Here is a 26,613-nt window from a genome sequence, read left to right as displayed (position 1 = left end):
TCTTAATCTTAACAGACTTTTCAAATTTAGGTTTTCATTCAAACCAGGTGTTTGATCGGCCCTTAAAAAACTTGTCATTTATACTCTCTAGCCTCTAATACATTATTACAACTAAATGCAAAACTTTCCATTTTTATCTGTTCTAACACAGTAAAATGGAACTTTTTAGAACTGGCACACTCAAAACTGTGCTTGGCCAAATCTTTGGAAAAATCTTTACTTTTTATAGCCTTAGTGTGTTCTCTAATCCTTTACCACAGTTCCCTAAAGCTTTTCCCTACATAAAAATTTAAACGTGCCACATCTAGCAATATACACTACTCCACTATTGTGGCAACTGTATCTTTTCTCATAAACAAAACCAATGTGATAGAAAGTAACAGAACTAACATTACTAATAAATCGACATTGATTGCAGATGGAACATGCAAAAGTACCAACTGTCATACTAACAAGCCTGTATTACCTATCTGCATCATTTTCCAATAAAGCTTTTAGGTTTTTCACTTTTTTAAAAACAAAAAACAGATGTTTGTCTATAATTTTACTAAGTTCAGAATTACCCCAAGCTATTTTCCAATTATTTTTAATGATATCAATAATATCTTAATTGTCATTAGTAAGGGGTACTAAAAAAGTACAACTTTTGTCTTTATTAACTCTAATGTCATCCGACTTTTTGGACATAATGCCATTATGTAAAATAGAGGGGAAATGAAGTTTCCCGTTTACTAAGAACTTCTTGCATTTTAAGAAGCTCCCTTTCCAGGTAATCTCTTTCAACAAAAATAGTTTTTAAAAATTGAATCTCTCTGTATAATTCATTGTTATTACTTATTAGGGGACACAACCTAATAATCTGTCCACAAAAAATATTCAATTTCATCTTTTTTGATGGTGACTATTATAACAGAGATAGTTATTTGTAAATGTCTCCTTTCTATATACAGCACTTGTAAAACGAGAATTAATAACATCCATAGTCACATCTAAATAATTAATAGTTTTTCCAACTGCACTGAAAGAAAATTTAAGTCAAGGAACACTACCATTCATTTGTTTAACAAATTCCTGAAATAAATGTTCACTTTCTCCCAATATAAATACAAAATCATCTCCATGTCTCCTGTAGTACTTCTCTTGTTGGAACAAAGGCATTTCTTTAAGTATACTTTCCTCCCACTTTCCTCCCACCAACACATGACTACATTCGGAAAGCGGGGGCTGTCTTAGCCCCCATAGCTACTCCAGACATTTGTTGGTATATGCAATGACTGAACAGGAAAAAAATACTAAATCCATCAAGACTATGACAATATTAATGTCAATTTGTTCCATTTTCGCATATTTCTCTAGATACAATTTAACAGATTGTAACCCTTCTTCTTGATCACTGGTCATATACAGTGAGTTAACATTTATCATAGCTAACACAGTTTCTTCACCTGTGAATTGATACTCCGTAAGACTATTCAAAAATGACCAGGAATCTTTGAAAAAATGCTTTCTAACTTGTACTATAGGATTAAGTATGTGATGTAAATACACTGAAATACATACTGTTTTGTTTCTTGGGGAGAACACAATTGGTTTATATGGTGGAGCTTATTTGTTTTTATGGATTTCTGGCATTCCAAAAATCTTTCCAAGCTCTGGTTGTAATATATATTGAAAAATTCGTTAACAGTCGATCTAATGTATCCCTGGTTAAACATTTCAAATAATTAACAATCTCTTTGTAACACTTTTTAACAAATTCTTTGCTACCGGTGTCATAATACTTCTGCCAACATGCTTTCCATTTCTTTAACATATCTTTCTTGTTCAGTTATAACCAAACCGCAGCCTTTATCAGCTTTCATATATCCCACATTTTTGTGTGGACGAAGCTGTTTAAGTGCTGCTTGTTTGTTTGAATCCAAATTAAACATCTTATGCTTAGCTTTTCCCATAATTAAATTATGGAATTCAAACTCACAAGATTTGGAAAACACGTTCAGAGTGTTATTCAGTGCTTAGTTATACAGATTTGGCTTCTTAATTTTATTTTTATTTGTATCTACTTCACTTGGTAAATTAATATTACTTAAAATATACTTTAAATTCAATTTCTGTACAAACTTTCTAAAATCACAAATTAAGTCAGTGTTAGAGGCTCTATGACAAGGTATGAACGTAAAACCTTTAGATAAGACCTTAAATTCATAATCGGTTAAGACATGTTTAGACAAATTAGATACTGGAAAGTTTGTTGTTAATGTGCTTTCCCTCTCCCCTTTCTTCTTTTCCTTCCTCTGGTCGATTTCCGTTGTGATCTGTTGGATGAACTTGAAGACCTCTCCCCTTCTGAAAAAAATGAGGATGTTTGACGTTGGGCTTCTTCAAGTATAGCTGGTTTAGATTTTGATTTCCATTTTCTAGTAATTGCTTTTTTGGCAGCCAACAGAATTAAACTTAACAAGGCCTTACTATATCTAGACAATTTAGATCCCATATCTCATGTCAAAAACTGAGTGATAAATTTGCTTTAGTGAAGGTAATTGCTGAATAGAGAAAATCCGTACATATTGATGAATATTAAAAGATTTATTTTTTATATTGAACTGTAGGGCAAGTAAACATAGGACATAATTTACTGGAAAACAATTCAAAAGTGGAGAAAAGTAATTTATATGTAAACTTGTGGATAGTTGATTGTTAGGATAAAGAAGCAGCAGCTCAGGATTTGCAGTATTTAAAAAAAACACATGAGACAGGACATTCAAATTATGTATAACATTTCCAAATTACATATGCAGTGTGCAAGGCAGAGCTCTCATTACATAATCTGCTTCTCTGATTTTTCTGTGTATATTTTTTGTGGACTCGCGCAGAAATGAATAGTTCTTTGGAGTTATATTTCTGTTATATGAAGTTAAAGATTTTTGGATTTGAAAATTGTTAACTCGCTCATTGCAATAAATAATAAATACTTGAATTAGGTGGTTGTGCTCCAGTCTACTCCAAAAGCCTCTGCACATAGAGTATATAATTATCTCCAAGGTAACAGAAATTTGAAAAATGAATGACTCACTGAGGAGTGCAGAACTCCTGCCTATTCACGTCGGAATTAGTCACTCATTTGCAAATTTGTACAGCCTCAGAGTTGTAACATAGTATGAGTGGGCACTGAGTGTGACATCTTCCGGTAGGTGAATTCAGGAATATTACTTTTTATTTTAGATTCACTTTATTTGCATTATACTCACTTTGAAACATAAGATTAGCATTTTATATTTCAGTTTGTCAGCTATAAGTCTGCAGTCCAAAAGATGGCCAAGTTGCAGGCTGCATTTTCTGCTGTTGATATTATTCAGTTAAACTATGACTGAAACACAGTGACCTAGTACTGTTTAAAAAAACCTACCCTTTTAATGGTAAATCTGTAACTCGCTAATGTAACCTGTTGTAGTGCAAAATCTTGTGTGGTGGGGGGTACATAGGTATATCTATACGACACTTCCTATCAGAATATGGAAACCTGTCTTAGTTAATGCATTGGGAACTGTTTTCTATCAACATAGAAAATATATATTTTAATAATAAAAACAAAAAAATGCATATTTTCTAAGCATAATAATGCACTCCAAGGTATTAGGGAATACTAGACATTCAAGACGCAATGAGCTCTTTGGTGTGCAGCCTCAAAATGCCTGTGTGGTATCCAGCATATATCAATTCCACGCACCTTGCTAAGCATTCTTATCATCACCATACCAGCATCAGGATCGAGAACTAATTTAAGTATTTGTAGTTACAGCAACAGTACTCACCATTTTCACTTTTAAATGTGCTTTTGTATTGTGAGCACCGCAGTATTCAGCATATAAAAAAATAACAGCAACAAATGACTGTTTGTATAACATCTGCTGTTTATGTGCAGGCAGTCTGACAAAGAGAACAGAAAAATCTTTTTTTATGTTTAACAAAGATGAGCAACTGAAACTAAATGAAATAATAAGGTAGTGTGAGTGTAGCAGTTGTTCAGTAATTTAATGTACGTAATATAGAGGACTATAATTGGGTTTCCAGTCATAACCACCTTATTATGTGCTCAAGACATGGATGACAAGAAGTATACGAAATTTACCTTGAGAGTAAAACTGTTTTTAAAATCTTTATTAAATCACAACTAAATAGTAAGGTGTTACTAAGTTTAATGTTACTGGCTGCTTGAAAGGTGACTCTTGGCATCCACATTGAGAATACATAATAACTGCTATGGTCACAGACACAATCATAATTCTTTGTAGTGCATGGAGTCAGCGGCAGCTGGTGACTTCCAAGGAAGGGGGGGGGGGCTGCAGGAAGCAAATGAATGAGTGGGGCTAACTGAAATGAGGTGGGACTCTATTAAAGATGGTCAGTGACCTTTACCTGTGATCAAATAAGAGATGTAGTCATTAATTTTTAACCACCGACTGCCTCAGTATGCTCCCCCTCATTACAGGCACTTTACTGACTATACTTCACTTGCCTGACTGAAATCAACAAGGCCATAGGTGAAATGGAGCCTTAGTTAAAGGAATCCGAAGGCTCCCTGTTGCACAGTCCCCCTCTGTATTTCCTAGTGCCCTTCCACTGTTTTCTCCTCATCCTGGCCTCACACTGTCCATATAGATTACTTTTTTCTTGGCTTTTCACACTTTGTTTTACTTTTTAGCTTCATCCCCTCCATTTGACACACCCGAAATGGCCAAGATTCTACTCTAATAATGCTGGAGGATGTAATTGTTTTAAGCTGGGAACTGGGAAGTCATAGGGTTCTGAATGCTCTGATGTGCATCTTACAGTTTTTTTCACCACTTTCTAATTTAGTAGTGGCCTTAACAAAAAATCATGGGTAAGGCAAGTTTTTATTTATTTTTTTCACAAACCAAAAAAATTACCAGCGTGGTCCAAAGGTCTGTAAGATTAAATCCAAAAATCCAGCAAAACAAAACCAAAACGACCACCAAGGCTAAGGCTTCCAATTTTAATAGAACAAAGGCAACAATGTAAAATAGCATATAGAAGGATGCTCTTAGTCAATCCACCTATGGGAATGTGAAAATTAACTCAAATAAAGCAAGAAAAAGAGATAGAAATGAGAAGGTCTGTTTTATGACAAAATATGCCAATGATAATTTACTTATGCGAAAGGTACTTGAACCCAATTGGCATTTGTTAATGGTTGATAGGGCCACTGTTGACATTAAATGTGATGCACCTGCCTTTGTATATAAAAATAATAAAAATTTGAAACAATTGCTTTGTAGAGATGGCCATGAAAAGTCAGTGGAAAGTTTGCCTTTTGGCACTTTTCCATGCATGAACTGTAAGATGTGCAATACTGTCAGTAAGTCTCAGCTTTTTAAACATCCTTACCTGGACTTTGAATTTTCACGTAGGTTTCATGCTACTTGTGAAACTATAAATTTAGTACATTTAGCTAACTGTAATGAGTGCAATTTTTCTATGTGGGCAAGAAAGTGAAGCGCCTAAAGGACAGGATTTATGGTTATTTATATGACATTAAAAATAGGACTGCACAGAATGCGTTAACTAAACATGTCATTGAGCACAATATGCACACTTTTAGTTTTAGGGTGTTGCAGCCATTAAAAATCACTACTAGAGGGGGTAATAGGAATAATATCTTGGAGAGAACTGAACTTAGATGGATTTTGAGAATGCAAGCTCATTTATATCCAGGACGTAATGTTGCTGTCTGTATAAGACCTGAATTAGTAGCTAGGGGCAGTAGAAAAATCAAGAAGTCCTGATTGTTTTATTGGTTTTGTTTTAATTATCGCTTGATTGTTTAATAAGCTCCAATGTCTTGCTTATTTCTGCATTGTGATGGTATATAAAAAGTGCTCTCTGAGCTGTGTTATTTAGGATCTGATGAAGCATAGTCAACTACGTGAAAGCGCTTATCCTTCTGTATGCTTTTTTACATTGTTGCCTTTGTTCTATTAAAATTGGAAGCCTTAGCCTTGGTGGTCGTTTTGGTTTTGTTTTGCTGGATTTTTTTTTTTTCAAGAATAAATAAGTTGTGTCCAAAGCTTAATATTCAAAGCTGATTAAACAATAGCTCCCCAAAAGACTAAGAAACAAATGCTACATTAAATAATCCTATCTGGGAATTATGCCTGGCTTCCTGCCCCTCTAAAGAGATAGTTACTTTTTAAATACCCCTCTGGTGTAAGACTGGAACAAAAGTAAAAGTATAAATGGCCAGAGGCATATATTATATACATGAGGGTCTGGGGAAGAAAACAAAACACATGGATAAAACACCAGAGAGAGAGAGTACATGCACACGCCAAATGGAAATAATCACAGCCAAAAACTCAACCAGAGAACCAAGCTCTGTTAGATAGCAGTGGTACTTAATGTGACACTGTCAGTAATCAGCTACTGTCACACACATTCTGGCCAGTCCACCACAGACATCCACTTATTGAGTATAATGCTGATGTAGGACAGTGATGGAAAGTAAAAAAAATTATGTCCAACATGTTACTTTTAGATACAGAGGAACTGATCTTCTTAGCTCACTGAAGTTAGAATACAGTGTGCAATCCTCCACCATACAAATATCTAAACCTCTTTTCTCAAAAACCAAGGAGAAAGCTAAAAAATGGGGGACAAAGGAAGAAAATTAGGGACAACTACTGCTGTTGCTATATGAGTCCACTTTTGTTTTGCAGGTTATTAAGTATGAAACTCAAATATCTGACATTATTTACAACAGAAATCCTTACTGATTTACCTGATAAAACACAACCTTTACTTGGAACAGACCAACAAATGACACAAAAAGCAGGGACATTTTGCAAAATCAGGGGAAATTCAGAGCATGTATACACCCCATACACACACACACACACACACATGCACACACATGCACTCATGACCATCAGTTACAGCCACTTGTATGACTGCGACTGTATACCTCAGCTGTTGATATCAAATGAATGAATAAGTATGTAAATAACTGTCACACATGAATGTATCTTCTCAGCTCACTACTGTCAGTGTGCAACCCACTGTAAACCCCCCCAAAATACTTCCCAACAGTTTAGCTTAAGAATCAAGGAGAAATTTCATAAACCACAAATTTTACTTTGAACAGACCGTCATATTACAGAAAAACAGGTACAGTCTGCAAAATCAGGGAGACTTCAGAGTATCTCCCCCTTACACTGACACACACATGCACGCGCGCACACACACACACACACACACACACACACACACACACACACACACACACACACACACACACACACACACACACGCACGCACACACGCACACACACACACACACACACACACAAAACATCAATTATAGTCACTTGTATGACTGTTACTATGTACCTCAGGTGTTTGCATCAAATGAATGAATAAAAAGATAAATAGCAGCCATGCATTAATTTATCTTCTTAGCTCACTGCCACACGAATGCAGCATGTAACCCACTGTATCCCCCCAATACCCCCTCAATACTTAACTGAAGAATCAAGGGGAAAAGCTAATAAAGCACAAAACTTTACTTCAGACAGACCAAAATAAGTCACAAAAAACAGGAGCATTTTACAAAATCAGTAGCTCAGAGCATCTGTGTTCTCTAAACACACACACACACACACACACACACACACACACACACACACACACACACACACACACACACACACGCACGCACACACACACACACACACACACACACACACACACACACACACACACACACACACACACACACACACACAATGTGACCAATTACAGCGACCTATGTGACTTGTGACTGTATACCTCAGGTATTTGCATCAAATGAATGAATTAATACATAAAAAACTGTCACATATGAATTTATCTTCTCAGCTCGATGCTGTAAGAATGCAGAATGCAACCCACTGTAACTCCCCCATACCTGTCAACACAACTCAAGAATAAAAGGAAAAGCTGTTAAACACAAAATATGATACAAAAAACAGGGACATTCTGCAAAAGTCAGAGTTCAGAACATCTATATGACCCCCCCCCCCCACATGCACTCACACGCGCACACACACACACACACACACACACACACACACACACACACACACACACACACACACACACACACACACACACGACTATTAATTACAGGTAATTGTGTGACTGTACTTCAGGTGTTTGCATCAAATGAATAAATAAATACACACATGAATTTATCTTCTCAGCTCACTACCATCAGAATGCAGTGTGCAACCCACTGTAACCCCTCCTCACAAAAATAAGAAAAGACCAGCAAGTAGATTTTAACTATTTGTTTTGTTTGTTTGTTTCAGATATTTTCAGAACAGAACAAAAGTCAACTATTTTTAAATAATACTTCATTTTCTGAATTAAAATAAAGACAATTTTTTTTCTTTCTTTCTTTCTTACTGGGGGCTGCATGAGCCACCCTTGCATGGTGCTTTATCTCCTCATTGTACTACCAGTTACAAAAAAGAAAAAAAGGTGTAGGACTGTGAAGAGTTTTACCAACTTTGAAAGTTGGTAAAGCAGTTAGCAGGTGCTTACAGATAGCAGCATACCTCTCAATTTCTTTCTGTAAGAATTCTTGACAAATTTAAAAATAAAGGGGGAGGAAAAAGGATCAAAATAAGGAATACTTTTAAATATTACTCCAATTCCCTTAAAAAGGTACTAGAACAACATGATTTGCATTATCATCATCATATATTTTCTGAACAATAAGAAGTATGAAACTCTAATGCCTGGCATTATTAACTTGTCCTCAGTGATTAACCAGAAAATCAAAAAAAAAGTGAGGGTCTTAACCAAAATATGAAGCAACTTCCAAATATTCTGTAAAAATCAAGGACAGTTGTATCAGAAGTATAGCTATCTCTTCTGGCACCCTGTGGTAGCCTCCTCAACTTTAAATTGAGGAGCAAAAAAAATAATAATAATAAAGTTCCTTTTCATACTTGAGGATGAGAAAAAAAGGTTAAGAAAGCTGTTTTTATTTTTTAAAGTGTAACAAACTGCTTTCTAGCTTTGTTACACATGAAGCACTAAAGAGCTTCATTCCTGACCACAAAAGCAGTACCTGAGTGTAGAAATGAGAGTATAGAAATGACTGCATTACTGACCATTCAGCATTTGCTGATTGTACCCCCTAACACCTTGCTCCCAGGGAGGCTCCACCCTTGGTCCAGCCTAGCTATACCTCTGAATTAAGGTACAGCAGGTAGAAGCAAAGTGCTTCAGTAACAGAAGGCAAAACAGCTTTTAAAAGTCGTTAGAATGTACCCTGGCACACCTTCTGTTTGTAAGAATTCTGTCAGCATTTAAAAGTAATTTTACCTTCTGCTGCTATTGTTCGCTGCTCAGCACTGTGTGCTGTTAGTCTCTAGTGTGAGACCCTATCTAACAGTACCTAAGGTGCCCTTAAAGTTTTGTTAAGCACCCGTCAGAACTGTTAAGCTTGGTCTTGGACTGTAGTGCTTAACAAGTTTAACTTTCTGATTTTGGAGGTTAACACTGATGCTCCATGCACTACATGAGTAGTATTGCATGTACACATCTGCACAACTCGAATCAAAATGTTGCAGTGGGGTACTGTGAGTTCAAAAGTTGTTCAGTATGCAAATGTCTACAAAGTGAGTGAAAGGTATATACAAACTGTATTTTATTTTTATGAACAAAAAAGTCAAAGTTAGAAAAAAAAATTCCCATATGTTGCAGTTCATGTTTTTCGATATGCACATTATGCTTATAAAAAAGAAAGAATTAATAAAATTCCATCCCTTAAAAAGGGGAAAATAGATAAATGTAATATGAGGGAGATTCCTGCATTAGGTATGCATAATATCTTGTACTGCAGCGTAAAGGGAAGGTGTTTGTAACTTGTGGCTTTGTCACACTTCACCAAACTTGTTCCCCAAGACATTATATATAAGTAAGACTAGACCACCCCCATGCACTCTCTATATATAAATATGTCCTATACTTAATTTATGCCAATCTCCATATCAGGGTTTCAGTGGCTGGAGCCCATCCTACCAAGCAATGAGTACAAAGCAGGAGCCATTTCTGGATCTGTACGTGAGCCAATTGCAAATGCATGCTGACACATACATTTAGGGATACAACAGTCAAACTGATAGCATGTCCTTGTAATGTGTGGGGCGGGGGCTGGTACACTAGCAAAAGGGTATGTACATATAGCAAGATCATTGTCTGGCAGTTAGTGCAATGGATTATGGATCCAAATTTTAATAAGCTGCATCCCAGAACCAAAATGTATAAAGTTTGATTCCTTCCACCTCCATTTGCCAACTGTATGAATCTGAACAAGTCACTTAACAAGACAGTCCTCCTGGGTTACCTCTGAAAATGGACAACTTTGTCTATATATACATATATAAAGACATATAGATATATATAAAAGAACAGGAATACTCCAAAAAGAAGGTCAAGAATCTAAACAGTTGCCTATGTGGTGTAAAGCAGAAACAGTAACCACCATACCAGTGTGGCTCACAACATAAACACTCACGCATACGTAAACCTGCACACACAAACAAATATATACACACACACACACATATATATATATATATATATATATATATATATATATATATATATGTGTGTGTGTGTGTGTGTGTGTGTGTGTGCATGTTTGGAAATGTGGGTTGTCTTGAATTACAGAATAAAACCAAATAACAAATAAGGGAAATAAGGAAAATGAAACCTAGAGTCTCTGTAAAATATACACTGATTTATACTTTTTTACAGCAGATGGTACTTTGCATAACCTCCCCACCCATCTTTCTGAGGCTTGCTATTATAAAGCTTTAGCTGCTATTAAGGACAAATTTGTCTGTGAAATAGAAGAAGAAAAATAATTGTAAAATGTGTAAAAATAATTAGAATGAATACATTATTCGGAACAGATCTTTGATATTAAAGTTCTTTTGCAGCTGACATTCCTCATGTAAAACACACTCATGCCTGAAATCTGAGCAGAATGAAAATTAAATAGCATATACAAGCTTAACACCCATTTACCACAACACATCAAAAACATTACTAACTTTCCACATGGACACCTTAACTAGGCAAATGCCTGCTCTTTCAGTTTAGATATTCTGCAGGAGCATTTCTTCATAATTTTATGACAATTTTACAGGAATATTAGAAAACTCAGTCCTACCTTCTCCCAAGTTGCTTGTGCAGCATCTTGCCTTTCCCTTCCACTTCAGTGGAAAGTATAACGAACTGGCTTGGCATAGTTTGTAGGGGCTGGTCTGAACAGGCAGCTTTTCTTCAAATTCCTTATTTGGCTGAATGGTTTAAAACAACTTATGACAAGACACTCCCTATATTTATATATATCACATAGGGTTATTTTCCCAAAATACAGATGACTTTTTCTTTGATCCTCACTTAATACTATTACATCTGTAATTTTGCCTGAAAACAGGTAACTGGCTACTTAAAGTTAACCAAAGACATGTGTCTATGTATTTATCTATGTATATATGTGACTATGTGGGCATGTGTGTGTGTGTGTGTGTGTGTGTGTGTGTGTGTGTGTGTGTGTGTGTGTGTGTGTATATATATATATATATATATATATGCACACACACACACACTCACACACACACACACATATATATATATATATATATATATATATATATATATACACACACACACACACACACACACACATATATATATATATATATATATATATATATATATATATATATATATATATATATATATATATGAACACTTCTAAATCTTGAAAGCTCATAATCTCGAAATTCAAAATAGTGAGTCCAAAATCTTGAAAGTTCAAAATACTGAAAACTCAGAATACTGAATTTCATAATATCAAAAAAACAGAGTACACCAACACTTACAATGTTCCAGCATAGCTACATAACAAAACATATTACTCTTCTCCATTTATAAGCAGGGGGGCAGGCCCCCCATACCCCCCATGTGGGGGGCTGCACCCTACCACCCCTGCTACTTAAATATATCAACTCCAAGATTGCACTCCACAGAAGAAAATGGCAAACATACCATTACGTGCTTCATGACTGCCTGTTGTAACCTTAGGCGTGTTCCCTTTTAATTTGCTATACAACAACATAACTCATCTTAGTGTAGTAAAGTGCAGTCTCGGAGTTGATATATTTAAGTAGCAGGGGGTGTGGGGTGCGCAGGATTGCTTGTCCCCCTGCTAATACTTGGAGTAAACTAATATGCTTTGTCTTTTATTTGTTTCTCTATGTACTTCTGGTAGAGTATAGTAAGTGTTAGTATCGTATAGTTTTTTTCGATATTATGAAATTCAGTATTTTGAGTTTTGGACTCAGTATTTTGAATTTCGAAACTGAGCTTTCAAGATTTAGAAGTGGACCTATATACATATACATATATATATATATATATATATATATATATATATATATATATATATATATATATATACATACATACACACACACATCTCAGAAGAGAGAGTGAGAAAAGGAGAGGAGAGTATACATCACCCATTGAGCTCGGAGCTCATTTATAAAGGTCCCAGCCTGTGCAGAATTGTGAGTAACCATGTTTATACAGTTAGCTCTGTGAAACACAAAAGGCAGGATACAGGACAAGTGGAAGGCTGAGTCTGTGTATTTTGGGGTGTGGGCTGGAAAAGTATAAAGCAAGGATGTGTATGAGAAATCTGCCAATACTGAAGTTATAAACAGAGAGAGAGAGAGAGATGATAGAGTTATAGTCAGGAATCTTGACTTCACGGATACAAATATACTGTCCAGTCATTTATTTCCAAATGCGCTGTTCAGTACTCCTCCATTTCATCATAATGAAGCCAGTGTTTGTGGTTCTATATCACTTTCATTTCTTAGTTCATTCCCTTTCATGATTGCTGCTTTGCTCTACACAATGCACCCATAGCATTCGCCCACCATCGTGAATGCTAGAATTTCTTCATGTCTTCCAGCTTAATGGAGGTCATGGGGGTTACATTTTAGAAACCACTACTTTATTTGCCTCAGTTCCTACTTCAGGAACCTAGAACTCTTTCTATGAAAACAATTTCTCATATTTTGTTTAAATATGAAACTGCTATTTGCAAGAGACATAGATAGTAATCCAAAACAAAAGAACTATACTGAGACCCATAGTATATACTCAACCACAAATTCTGTACATTTGTTACAAGATACCAGAGTTTGAGTGAGTGTTGCAAGTCAAGCTTTGTGCATTAGTACGGCATGAAGCATGGTCAGAACCACACACACATATGTAACAGATTAATATTTTTGTGTACACAGTTTATATAAATGACTGAAAATTTAAAAAAGGCAGAAGAGTACCCCTGTTGTAAGTGGAAATAATTTATTCTAAATTAGACACCCCTTAACCACAAAGAAAACCAGGAAGGAATACAGTTCAAGGAGGACAGCAGTATATTGACAAACATAGGCTGCTGCGCTTAAATTAAACCCAGCAAGGCACAGGTAATTTATTTCTTTATTTGTATTTGTAGAGCATTGATCTCCATGGACCTTTTTCAGACTCAGCCCGGGACTGTTGTCTGGTTAAGTGACTTGTCAGAGACCCACAGTTAAACAAATGGAGGCTAAGGGAATCAAACCTTTCAACACTGGACCACTGGAAACAGCCCGTTAACAGTGCCTTAATCCCTTAAACCAACTGCCAAACACATATATGTATGTATATATATGTATTTCATATATCATACACATATATATATATATATATATATATATATATATATATATGTGTGTGTGTGTAGAGTCGTTTGACATACTCTTATGGCTTGCTGAGCCTTGATCCTGGGACTTTCTACTACTATGAAATTTTAGTATAACATGTAATCCTCAGAATTATATTAAAGTCATTAATAACTGCTGGGCAATTGTTTATACAGCTTATCAGTGAATCAACAATATTAAGTAATACAACTAGTCAAAAGCATTGCAGACCATATAAACTAAAAAAACACTGGAACAGCTCTAAAGAGATGACAAACAAACAAGCCTTTTAACATAGTAAAGTATTTAATAGTCGCTGTTCCTCTGAAAACGTCATCAGAAAATGAGCAATCGTGAAAACACAATTAATGCATACAAGGTGAAATTAAAAACATCCATTCGCATGAACAAACGAATATTATTAAATATTTTACTACGCTAAAAGACTTGCTGTTTGTCATCTCTTCAGGGCTGTTCCAGTGTTTTTTTGTTTTTTGTGCATTCTACACTGGCTTTCTGGTTTTGCTAATTTTTTTTTTTTTTGGTTTTGATTGTAGACCACATGCTTATGCAATTCATTGAGCCAATAAAGCTACTTGAATATTGTTTGAGCATTTCAGAAATCATCACCCTACATTTCTCTTATGGAAACTTAGTCCTATTCCAGCTATTGTTATAGCATTTAGTATAAGAAATATGGAAAAAAAAACAAAACATCTTGCCGAATAGATATTAGCTGAACTCAGTACAGTAGACTGGAGGTAACTAAACTTCCTTGTAGACAGAGAATCTGCATTAGAGTATCTCACCAAGGTGCTAACTGATCCCCTCAGTAAGCACGTAGCAAGCAACCTCATAAGAGTCAGGAAATCAAAATTCCTTGCATAAACACCTCAGTTTGAGACAACATGGCTGGTAGTCATGTAGCACACACACATATATATAGTTTACCTTCATATGGTCGAAAATGGTTTGTGCGATCGTGCATGATATTGACCGTTATAACCGAATTACAGAATGTGTTTGTGGCAATCTGTGAAAAATCAATACGTGGAATCCTGACTTTGAACATCTGTTATTTATTTGAATGGCATGGTGCATTCAAGAATATGTGGTTCGACATTGTGATATTTTACTGTTGTACTTTCGGCCATTTAGATGTCAGACAAACCGACTGCAGCCTTATGAAGGTAAACCATATATATATATATATATATATATATATATATATATATATATATATATATCTACTTCAGAATATCGACTGTTCAGAATGCCGACTTTCATATGGCCGACACCATATGATCGACATTCCGAGAAGCCGACATCCTGAAATAGTACCATTTACCTACCTGTAAACACAGTAAAACTGCAGCCCCCACACCCCCTGCTACTTAAATATTCTCACTCCGAGATCGCACTACAATGCAGGAAAGGGGAATCTCCCAGTCCCACACTGTAACGGGATCTCACTATCATTTGTCGGCCTTTCAGATGTTCGCTCATATGGTGTTGGCCATATGAGTTTCGAACATTTGAAAGTTCAAACAAATGAAGGGCTCCTATATATATATATATATATATATATATATATATATATATATATATGTATATGTATATTCACACACACAGCAATTTCTCTGACTAGGCAACATTTCAGCTGACATTAACTTGGCTTATGTCAAATATTTCTGAGAGGCAGGATATTGAATTTAAGGTTTTTAGGAAACCTAGTGTTTTTACACCAGCTTTTACACCAGCACTTAATGTCTTCCTCACAGTTTGTGAGAAAGAAATATATCAAGTCATTGATAGAATACAGATGACAAGTTGTAATAATCTGACTAGATTTGAACAACAAGCTTTGAATGATTTGATTAAGAATGAAAATATAGCCATCCGCCCAGCAGATAAAGGCGGCTGTGCAGTGATTTTAGATTCTGTATATTATTATGATATGATGAATCAGATGCTGTCTGATACTGATACATATATTAATGTGGAAGCTGATATTGTGAGTGTGATGAAGAATAGAATGGATAATTGTTTACCTGAATGCTTTAATTTAAGTCTACTTACCAAGGAACTTTTTGATTATTTTATTACTGAATTTCCTGTTGTTCCTCAGATTCACAAACACCCTACACTCCCACAGTTTAGATCGATTGTAGCTGGGAGTGGTTGGTTGACTCAGGCTATGTCCATTTATTTGGACAAACAACTTCGAATAGCTCTTGATATGAGTGAAGTTGTATTGACAGATACTGAAAACGTTTTGAGAGATTTATATAATGTCACCAGTGAGGGGGAAGTGTCAGATATTCAATTTTTAGTGATAATAGACATTGTGTCCCTGTTTACATGTTTACGTGCATTCCAAACCAGGAAGGCATTAGTATGGTCAGGGCAGTTTTGGCTAAGAGTAATAAATTTGACATGAAGCATATTGACTTCTTGTGCATGCTTCTAGAGCTGGTCCTTGAACATAATATCTTTATGTTTCAGGATACATGTTACTGGCAACAATCTGGCATGGCAATGGGGACCAGCTGCGCTAATTCATACGCCAATTTGGTGATGTCAGAATGGGAATTCCATCATGTATTGGGACAACACAGAGGTCATATTGCCATATATAGACGTTTTGTTGATGACATGCTTATTGGTTGGAAAGGCAACAAGCAAGAGCTTGATTTATTTTTTCATTCTTTAAATAATAGTAGTAATTTTTTGAAATTTACCCTCACTTGTTCCCAAGTCACTGTTGATTTCTTGGATGTGAACATCCGGTTGGAGAATGGCAAAATGCTGACCAGGATGCATAGGATGGACTGTTATAGACCGTCATAGCTCCACAGGCGGAGTATGCATCCACAACATATATTTGGGAACATTGTGAGAGGTCAAGCCTTCAGGGTCTCGAGGTTGTCATGTACTACTTCTGACTTTGAAGGAAGTTTGTCAGATTTGAAGAAAGAGTTTGCCATTAGGGGTTATACCCAAGTTGAAATTGATCAAGCTTGTGCCAGAATAACCAACGAGCATGAGAGTAGAGCGCGTCTGTATTTTTCTGCTCTATATAGGCAATCAATTAGATCACTTCGTAGGTATTGTTGTCCTCCCATTGTTTTGAAATTTTCCCATGGTGTAAATATGGTGAAAGATATAGTTGCCAGGAACTGGCATATTTTACAGACTGACAGCAGATGTTCTGATATATTAGCAGATGGCCCTAGATTTGTATATAAGAACCACAGTAATTTAAGGCAACAGTTATGTTTTCCTAGACATGTTATGTCTGGATCCCAAGTTTTGATGGGTGCATCTAAATGTCATAAATGCAATTTTTGTCAGTTTATAGATGAGTCTAGGTTCTTTAGGCACCCTGTCACAGGCTAATTGTGGAAGTTGAGGGCATCTGCTGATTGCTCCACCAGGAATGTGGTTTATTTAGCACATTGTCAGTGCTGTTATAAATTCTACATCAGTAAGATGAACAGGAGTTTAAAAGAAAGAATTAGGCACCATGTGTATTGCATGAAGAAGCAATATGATTTTAGTGCCTTAGCGAAGCATGTTTTATCCACTGGCCCTGAACACAACTTTGTCTTCCAGGTATTATGTGTGATCAGCCCAGGTCTGCGAGGTGGTGATATAATGACTCGTACTGAGGTGGTCGAGTTAGAGTGGATCTTGAGGTTGGGGGAAGATCTAGCTATGGGGTGAATGATTATGTCCACATTAAGCCTGTATTAAGGAATAAATGGCTGTAAGGTGTTTATTGTTGTTTGTTTACTTAATTATGAATATCTTTTATGTTTTATCTATTTGTGCTGATGCTTTTATTATTTTTTATTTTTTATTAGATTTTATGGTAGTAAATATTATCTACTTTATATGGCTTTAAGCTGAGAATGTGGCTGCATGAATGTCTGCTTTATTTGCTGTTAAGTGTTTGTGATGATGTCATTTGCATATAAGTTATTCTGTCACCATTCATGTTTGTCTGAAGAAGCGGATGGTATTACTGTGAAAGTGCTAACTTTCTTTCTCTCTAGTAAAGTTTTTTGGTATGATTACTTGCTGGTTCATCAAGTTTTTGGATTTAGCTGCATATCAAGCTGTCTTCTGCCTGCTTTGGGGTATTTTACAGTTTTATATTAAAAATAAATAATAAAAGCACAAGACAATACTCAGTAACTCAACACAGTGACAACAGAGTTCAGAAGCACATGAAATACTTTAAAACAACATTACAGGAAAGTCACAAATAAATATAGAAAACATCTAAATTAATCTTTACTGTATTCCTATCTATATCTAAGAGATACTATGCCCTAAATGATTTACTTGCAGAGCAAGACAAGTGGTGATGAGAGGATGTTGTCAGATCCAAAGACAAATACAAAATGCACAGACTCACTCTCTGAGATAGTTATTAAATTACTATCAAATATTTCTGCTGAGTTATCACCTCTGCCTTCAGTACCCAGGCCAGCAGAAACTTAATATTTCGCACCTCTGTGTAAAAATACTTATCTCTCAGAAGTTTGCCTGGAACTGGAAGTCGTAAAACAGTTAAACACCTTTACATTCGAAACCTGTAATTATTTCTGTTTCCAGACAATAGAAAAACCTCCTAGCTCTAGACATCCTGTCTCTTTGCATTAACTAACTTTATAGCACAGTTGTAAACTATTTCAACTTATTTTCTTAGAGTTTTGCAAGTTAACTCTGTATGTTCCAACTTCTACCATGAAAACATACATTTGTACAGACATATAGTTTATACACATTTCTGCTCTTTTCCAGTAGGGTATACTGTGGTTACATTCTTTGAAGCTCAGCACATAACATACAGTTTAATACAGAGTTATGCACCAGTAGTTTAATATACACGTAACATATAGTTTTCTTACATTTGTAAGACAAGCATACAAATCATATTACTATTCACAAATGACATAGAATTATTTACAAAATTCCAGCTAGCTGGACTGGCAACCTTCACACCAGGCTTCTCAATTACCTCAGCCACATATGGATAATGCTGCTTTGACCATTTCTGGTTTATCAGACCATTTGTCTTTTTCTCTGGCTCCCTCTAGTGTAGTCCCTGCAGCCACAATGGACTGGTGATTAGACATATTCTCTTTGGCTGCTGGAGTGCAGGCATGAGAGAACTACTTTTGATGTTCTTGGAAGAAGGAGCAGGGAATAGCTTTCTGACTAACTAGACTGGAATGCTTGTCCCTATGGAGGTTTTGCCTGTAAAGGTAGGTCTTATTTTTTGAAATTCTTTTCAAAAAGAAGCAAAAAGTTAGACATAGGTCTTCACCTCTTTCAGTTACTTTGGACAGGAGGGACTTATTGGGCCTAGCTCAGGGTTTAATCCAGGCTATTTACCCTTCCAATTCTGGTGTTTCTGATAAGAGAAAAAGGAATTCTTCATTGTCTGAGGATGTTCAGGACACTGAACAGGAAAGTGACTGTGAGGGGACAACTGCTTTCTCTTTTCAGGTCTCTGATTCTGATTTTGAGTACACTATCTATTCTGATAGGCCCTTGGAAGGAATTTCTTTTTCTGAAACCATATCTAGAATTAATCAGGTATTTCACTGAGAACATAATGCCATTCCACTCTCATTAAAGAAACATTATGATTTATTGCAACTAGAATTTCATGAACCTACCATCACTCCCTCCTGTTCTTCCAGAAGCTTGTAACTTGTGAAATAGCTAGCCTGCTGCGTCTAAGAAAGCAGATTATTGTATAAAGTCCGTCAGTCTTATAAGTTTTTACTTTCTCACAGCAGATCTGGCCCTGCAGTGATTTCTTTGGTAAATCCTGCTTCTACAAACCATGTGGTGAATGGTAATCCTGCCTCCTCTAATAAGGAAAAGCCTTTGAAAGATTTGGGAAAAATTTGTATTTTTTCTGCAATGCACATTTTTAGAATTCATATTTGTCAAGCTCACACATTAAAGTTTATGACTGTATCTTTAGAAAATATAATGAACATTATAGCTTATTTTCACTCTTCTGAAGAAAAATCATCTTTGTGTAATCTTATGGCTTCTGAATTTCAAATGACTAAACACTCTTAAGTGTGCTTATGATTCAGCTGATGTTACTTCCAGAGCTGCTGCTACTGGAACTGTTATGAGATTTGCTTGGTTGTACACACAAAACCTTCCTAAAGTTATTAAAGAAAGCTGAAGTTTTAAATCCTCTTTTAGATGGAAAGGTTGCATTTAGCTCATCTGCTGCAGTGTTCCATAAAAAGTGTGGCAATAGAGGGAAACTAATTCAGGGAGTTTCTCAGATTTTTCAGCATTCCTTCAGTAAATTTTACAGCTACATCTGCTACATGTAACAAAAAGCAACATAAGCAGGGAGAGCAATCTGCTGGTAAGCATACTTTTAAAAAGCACTGGCAAGTGTGCTCCAAAAAGAAAGGAGGAGTCTTCTAGAAACACGGACAGTCTAACAAGTATGAATGACTATTTGCAGAATCCCACCCTTCTTTCCACCTTGATAAGCCTTTCATTTTTCCCTAAAAACTGGCTCTTCACTTCTTTCTGTTTGCAACAAATGGTCTCAGGCAAATGTTTTCTGAGAGAGATTCATCTACAATACATATGGCAGAGGGAATCTATCTCTCCTTTTCAGGGGATTCTTTCTTGCCTGCCAGGTCAGACTCTCCTCCTCCCCAGTCATTCAGCACATGCTAACTCAGGGTGTGATAGCAACTTTCCCTCCTTTTTCTATAAATGAGACGTTTTTTTTTTTTTATTCAAAAAGATTTCTGGTGCCAAAAAAGAGGGATCATGGAGACAAATCCTAGATCTTTCATTTCTAAATTGGTTTGTGAAAGTTCCAAAGTTCAAAATGTTATACACTTCACAACCTGCTACCTGTCATTCCACATTTAATTTTTTTAGTGACTCTAGATGTAAGAGATGCTTATCATCACATTCCTATAGCACCACATTTTAAACATCTGGATCACATCTTCAGCTTTCGGCATTATACTCTAGGGTATTCACAAAGTAACTAACTCCAGTGATACCCTATTGCAGACCTCAAGTTATTCACATGTTTTTCTTATTTAGACAACTTGATTATCTTTGCATGGTCTTTTTCAAAGTATCAGGAATCTTTCACCTGGATGAGAGATCTCCTGAACAGACTTGGGTTTCAGGAGAACATCCAAAAGTCTTGCCTGACTCCTTCCCACAGGATTGTTTTCCTGTGGAATCTCCTATATAGTTCAGTTCAAAAAACCCTTCTTGCACATGAAAAAAGTAGAGCTATATCTAAGATGTATTCTCGAGTTTTCCCACTCAAACCAAGGCCTCAGCAGGGGAATTCTGTGGCAGATACTATCTTTGCAACAACGTGAGGCTTGACAAGAACAACTTTGAAAAGGGGATTACAGGATTATCTTTTGGGTGATTTCTGAAAGTAATCACAACATTCCAGCAATCCAAAGTGTTATACTGACTGAGTCATAAACCAAGCCAGACTCCAGACACAATGCAGTAATGATTAGGCTTGTAGAGAGTTTTCCTAGTATGGTTTCTCTAGAAAACATCAGGCTGGTTAGAACAATGTAATATATAAAGCATATTGACACAGTTTGTGTCTAATTAAGGCAGGAGAGATGGGATGTAGGTGAACTGAGCATTCAAGTTCAACATTCACAGACAACAAAGACAACACAGGGCTCAGTTTTATATAAGTATACATGTGTTAAGACCTCCTGAATGAAATGTTTCTTTACAGGGTTTACTTAGGAGCATTATCTGGTTATGCGATTTGCAGGTGGTCCCAATTACACAATTTACTGAAGGAATTAAACCCAACTACAATCTGAAGATTATTAACCATTCATAATGTTAACCTTTAAGGTTAGTAAATGTCTTATAATTAAACTTTCCAAAAGGGCATACATTATAATCACAAATTAAAAGATCATGTCAGAGCACAAAAATAACACTAGCACTAAAAACCTAGTTACAGTGGTAGACAACAACTTAAACATTTCTGAAAAGCTTACAGAGTGAGAGAGAGAGAGAGAGCTCATACTGTAGAAAAACAAACTTAAACAATTTAAACTTTCACCAGTATAGTTCTAATAAATTTTGAAAACCATGTTCTGTAGCTCATCTTATTCTAAAGAGCATGCCTAATGGCTCCAAAGAAATCACTGTATCACTTTATACCTCATTGATCTGAAGTATTATAGAATATTGTTCAAAGGCTCCATGCTGCAACCGTTGAACAAACCACCTGAAAGATCCTGAAAAGGTACAATAATTCCTTGCTAGAAAAATCAAAGAACTAGAAAACATGAGCTAGTCAAAACACTTCAAGAATTTGTCATTGTATTCTATTTCGTAGAATCTAACAGTGGCGGATTTAAGCCTGGGCGTGGGGGTGTGCGCCTCCCACTTTTTAGAGCCGTGGTACAAGTCGACTCACTTAAAAAATGCGTTTTTTTTTTTAATTGAAATTGGAAAAATGTACAGCCAAAGTGGTACATTTTCCCATTCCAATTTACCCACATTCTTTTTTTTATAATGGTTACGTCAAGGATGCATAATAGTTGTGATAGGGGGTTGTCGTCAGGTGATCAAATTCTACTATCCTGGATAGCTGCTTCAACTGCATTTTCATTTGTAGTTGACAGAAGGCAGTGGCACATTTGGTGACTGCCCAGTGTGCAAAGATTTTGTGTATAAAAGGAAAAAAAAAACTTAATGTTAAATTTTACATTTTGCCACTTACTGAATTAATCCTAGTGGCTAAACTGAAAGAGCGAAGTTTTGTTTAATTGTGAAGGTCCAGCAATTTTGATTGTCCTGAATGTAAGAGTCTCAGAATAGCAGCAGTGTTCAGAGACCCTGAGGTAATTTATTTTAAATTTATAACCGCCTTTGAATTAATCCCGCCAAAGCGTTACAGTTGAGAGAATGTACCCATGAATGTCGACAGGCATATGCTATGCACACTACCATACCTGTGAACATCTGGGACAGTCGGGATAACAAATGAAATTACAATAAAAAAGGTAAAAAATAAAGCTAAAGCTCTTGTCAGTCCTCCCTTTCCAACACCTGTTGGCTAAGTGCTAAATTCAACTTTCACTTTCACACCAGACCAGTAGTTAGTGCTTTGTGAAAAAAAGTAAGCCCTGTTCGTGACTTTTAATTTATAATCTCTGTTGCCTGGGGAGATGAAGGTAATCACAATTCCTAAATCACAAAACCTAATAGAAATGCATAAACCTGCCTATCCACCAGGTAAACATCTTTTATCCTTTTCTCTCACGTGACACTGAAATTCTCTCCCACCTCTCATCTGTACCATTGACAGTCTCTCTGCCTTCAAATCCTTACTGCACTTATACCTCTCTTCACAGTGGGAATGCTCTTGTTCCCATCCTACATAGCTTCCATTAACTTACTGTTTCTATCAGCTCTAGCTAAAAAAAAAAAAAAAAAACTGTATTTTTGCTTCTAACATTTTTATCTTGCGTTGTATCAATTGTATATATTGTATTACTATTTTGTATTTTGCATTCTGTATATTACTATTATGTATTTGTGTTTATTCTTTTTTATTTACTTTGATTCTCTGTATTATTCTGTAGCTTTTCTCCCCAGAACTCCATTGAAAATGGGCTCTTCATGGCCCAATGGACTATCCTGGCAAACAAACTGCAAATAAAAAATAAAAAAATAAAATAAAAATGATCTGGTTTTCACTGTAAAGTGGAGGCAAGCAGCAGGCAAGAAGTAAGATGTCATGGAAATGCAAAGGACAGGAATACTGAATATATGGAGGGCAGGACACAAACAGTTTGGAACTTCATTTCGTAGTGTCTGCAGACTGTATCTGTATTGGGATGTTTTATTCCATTAAACAGAGTTGTGGCTGATCTATTAGCCCTCTTGAATGTGCTTATAAAGCAATATTAACTTTTTGAATTGCCATTTCCAGTTCTATCGCAGTCGCGTCTGTTGTAAGGTTATGAAATGTCGGTAATTTTCTTTAATCATTAATGGACTCTAAAGTTGTTAGGTCAGGTTTGTGTGTTGCTGTTACAGCTTTTTGTGGCTTTGTCTGCTACTGTTGTGTTCTTCTTACAAGTGGGGGTCAGGGAAAGAAAAGGGTTTAGATAATATTTTTTTTCTGTCTACAGAAAGGTGGTTTAGAACTGCGAAAGTTAATTATAACTTTTCCTGCCAGATAACACCCATAGTTCCTAATGACAGCTACAATAGTCCTTTTTTTGAGGGGGGGGGGTTCCTTAACTGAATAGCTTTCCAATTAATAATAGTAATATTACTAATACTAGGTAGCATTATAAATAGCAGGATATATGTAAACAATTACATTCAGATTACTAATCCAGAATAACATGTTATAGAAATGTTTGTCACTTGTTCTTATTTTCATATTCTGGGAGAGCTACAATTTGTTGAGGGGCATAGTATGAAGCCCAGCTGTGGAAGGCAAGAACACCATATTGTCAATGTTTTTATAATACACTTCTTCTTCTTTCGGCTTTTCCCGGTTAGGGGTCACCACAGCGGATCACCTGTCCGCTCATGATTGGCAGTGAAGTTTTACAGTGTCGTGTTGCCAGCCCGGCGCCCAACCTTCCACAGAAGGCACACACACACACACACACACACACACACACACACACACACACACACACACACACACACACACACACACACACACACCTAGGGCCAATTTAGAGTGTTCAATCCACCTGCAGCATGTCTTTGGGATGCAGAAGGAAACCAGAGCACCTGGAGGAAACCCACGCAACCACAGGGAGGACATGCAGACTTCGCACAGAAGGCACCCCAGCCAAGGATCGAACCGGAGAACCTCTTGATGTGAGGCGACAATGCTAACCACTGCACCACCATTTTTATAATACACTACACTATACTAAATATATTGCTATTTGTTAGTAATCATGAGGATGTGCAATATTCTCCTGTGTAAGCAATATTTCCAGTGGCTTGAGAATTATTGCATGGCATATATTTGTTAGTTGTGCATCTTTAAATATTTTCAGTACTTGATAATTAAGCATATTTTTCATGTTTTTGTATATATCGCCATAAACAAGCAATTGGAAGAGTATCCTGCTGTCATATAAAAGCTCAAGTTTAGATAGTACAGTTTTCAGGAAATGACAGTTTGTGAAACTTTAAAAGACTAATATCATTCTGGGTTTGTGAGCATTAAAATATTTGTATTTGTCTTATGTTTTTAACTTGATTTTTCAGAAGATGCTCTTGAATGTAAGGATGAGTGTAGGCTGTTAGTGGTGTGGCATTCCAGTGCTCAGAGGTGCTAAACAAGAGACAAGCAGATTAGCCTGCCTAGGTATGCAGGAGCATCTCTGAAAAGCTTTACTTATTTAGTGCAAGTTGTTAACTTGTACATTAATTTAGTAGAAAAATAACTAAATTACCATAAAATGCGTGTGTGTTTAATGTATCTTTGATGTATGCCTCATTTGTTATTTTGATCAATGATTATTTAGTTGGAATCCAATAATCCAAAAAAAGCACCAAACCATGCCGGAACAAGTCCCAGGATGATTTTATTGACCCACTCAATTAAAACATAAACGCTGTGTTTTCGATTGTAACTAACCCTATTGTAGAGTTGTTTTTTTATTAACTGAGTTTTACATCTGATGAAGTTATAGACAAAAATGCCGTGACAGTTTAGCATTTATGTTGTAATTGAGTGGTTCAAAAAAATCCTCTTGGGACTTGTTCTGGCATGACTTTGGTGCTTTTTTGGATTATTGGTGCCTTGTTTGCACTGAGTTTTCTCCATTTTTTTGTTTATTTAGCTGGAATTTAATACTTTTGTAATGCAGAAGGGGAATAAATTTGTCATAAATTCAGTTTCCAAAAGCAGTGATTTGAAATTAAAATGACTGCATTTGAAGCTGCGTTCACAATACAGATTTATAGATGTGTGTGTGTGTGTGTGTGTGTGTGTGTGTGTGTGTGTGTGTGTGTGTGTGTGTGTGTGTTTGTATGTATGTATATATATATATATATATATATATATATATATATATATATATATATATATGTATGTGTGTGTGTGTAATATAGATATATATATATATATATATATATATATATATATATATATATATATATATATATATATATATATATATATATTTATATATAGGTCTACCTGATAACGCCGAAAGCTTGAAACGCCAATGATGAGAAGACCGACACTGGAAGATCGACAACGAAGATGACTGACAGTTGAGAATCCCGAAGCTGAGAACACCGACATGTCAAACGAGCGCTAGTGGGTAAGTATGTGGTAGTGATGGCTGTCAGGTTTAGGGTGCAGGTAAGGTAAGTGTGCGATAGCGACGGTCTGTAGGGTTAGGGGTGGGTTAAGTGAGTTAGGGCACGGGTCAGGTGAGTGTGTGATAGTGACAGACGTTAGGATTAGGGTTTGGGTTAAGGTTAGTGCATAGATAGTTGTGTATGTAAGGTTCAGTGTAGGTTTGTAAGGTTTTTGGTATGCTTGTGTTGTGTGTGTGCTTTTTGGACAGGGTATTTGTTTTGTTTGTTGAGTGTCGGGATTGTGGTTTGTCAGTTATGTGACGTTTTGTGTTTCTGAACTTTCGGTTTTGTGGTGTCGGTGATTTCGTTGTTGGTGTTTTAGCGCATCGGTGTTGCCAGGTAGTCCCATAGTTAT

General features: G+C 36.1%; 1 protein-coding gene across 6 annotated transcripts in view; it reads right to left on the bottom strand.

Annotated features, from left to right (window-relative positions):
• CCHR5.PART0H21orf62 (chromosome chr5.part0 C21orf62 homolog) overlaps positions 1-26,613 on the bottom strand; it is a 557,240-nt gene that overhangs the window by 231,522 nt on the left and 299,105 nt on the right. Inside the window, exon 1 of one of the 6 annotated variants that reach the window (XM_044071420.1) lies at positions 11,243-11,293. The exons of the other annotated variants lie outside the window; for them this stretch is intronic. The gene's annotated coding sequence lies outside the window, so the exon portion shown is untranslated. Of the gene's footprint in view, positions 1-11,242; positions 11,294-26,613 lie in introns of those variants that run through there. 6 annotated transcript variants of the gene reach the window in all.

This window comes from Protopterus annectens, chromosome 5.part0 (genome assembly GCF_019279795.1).
Source record: "Protopterus annectens isolate FY-2018-M chromosome 5.part0, PAN1.0, whole genome shotgun sequence".
NCBI lineage: Eukaryota > Metazoa > Chordata > Ceratodontiformes > Protopteridae > Protopterus > Protopterus annectens.
The sequence above is the reverse complement of the archived record's forward strand: the minus strand, read 5'-3'. Positions and strand labels throughout refer to the sequence as shown.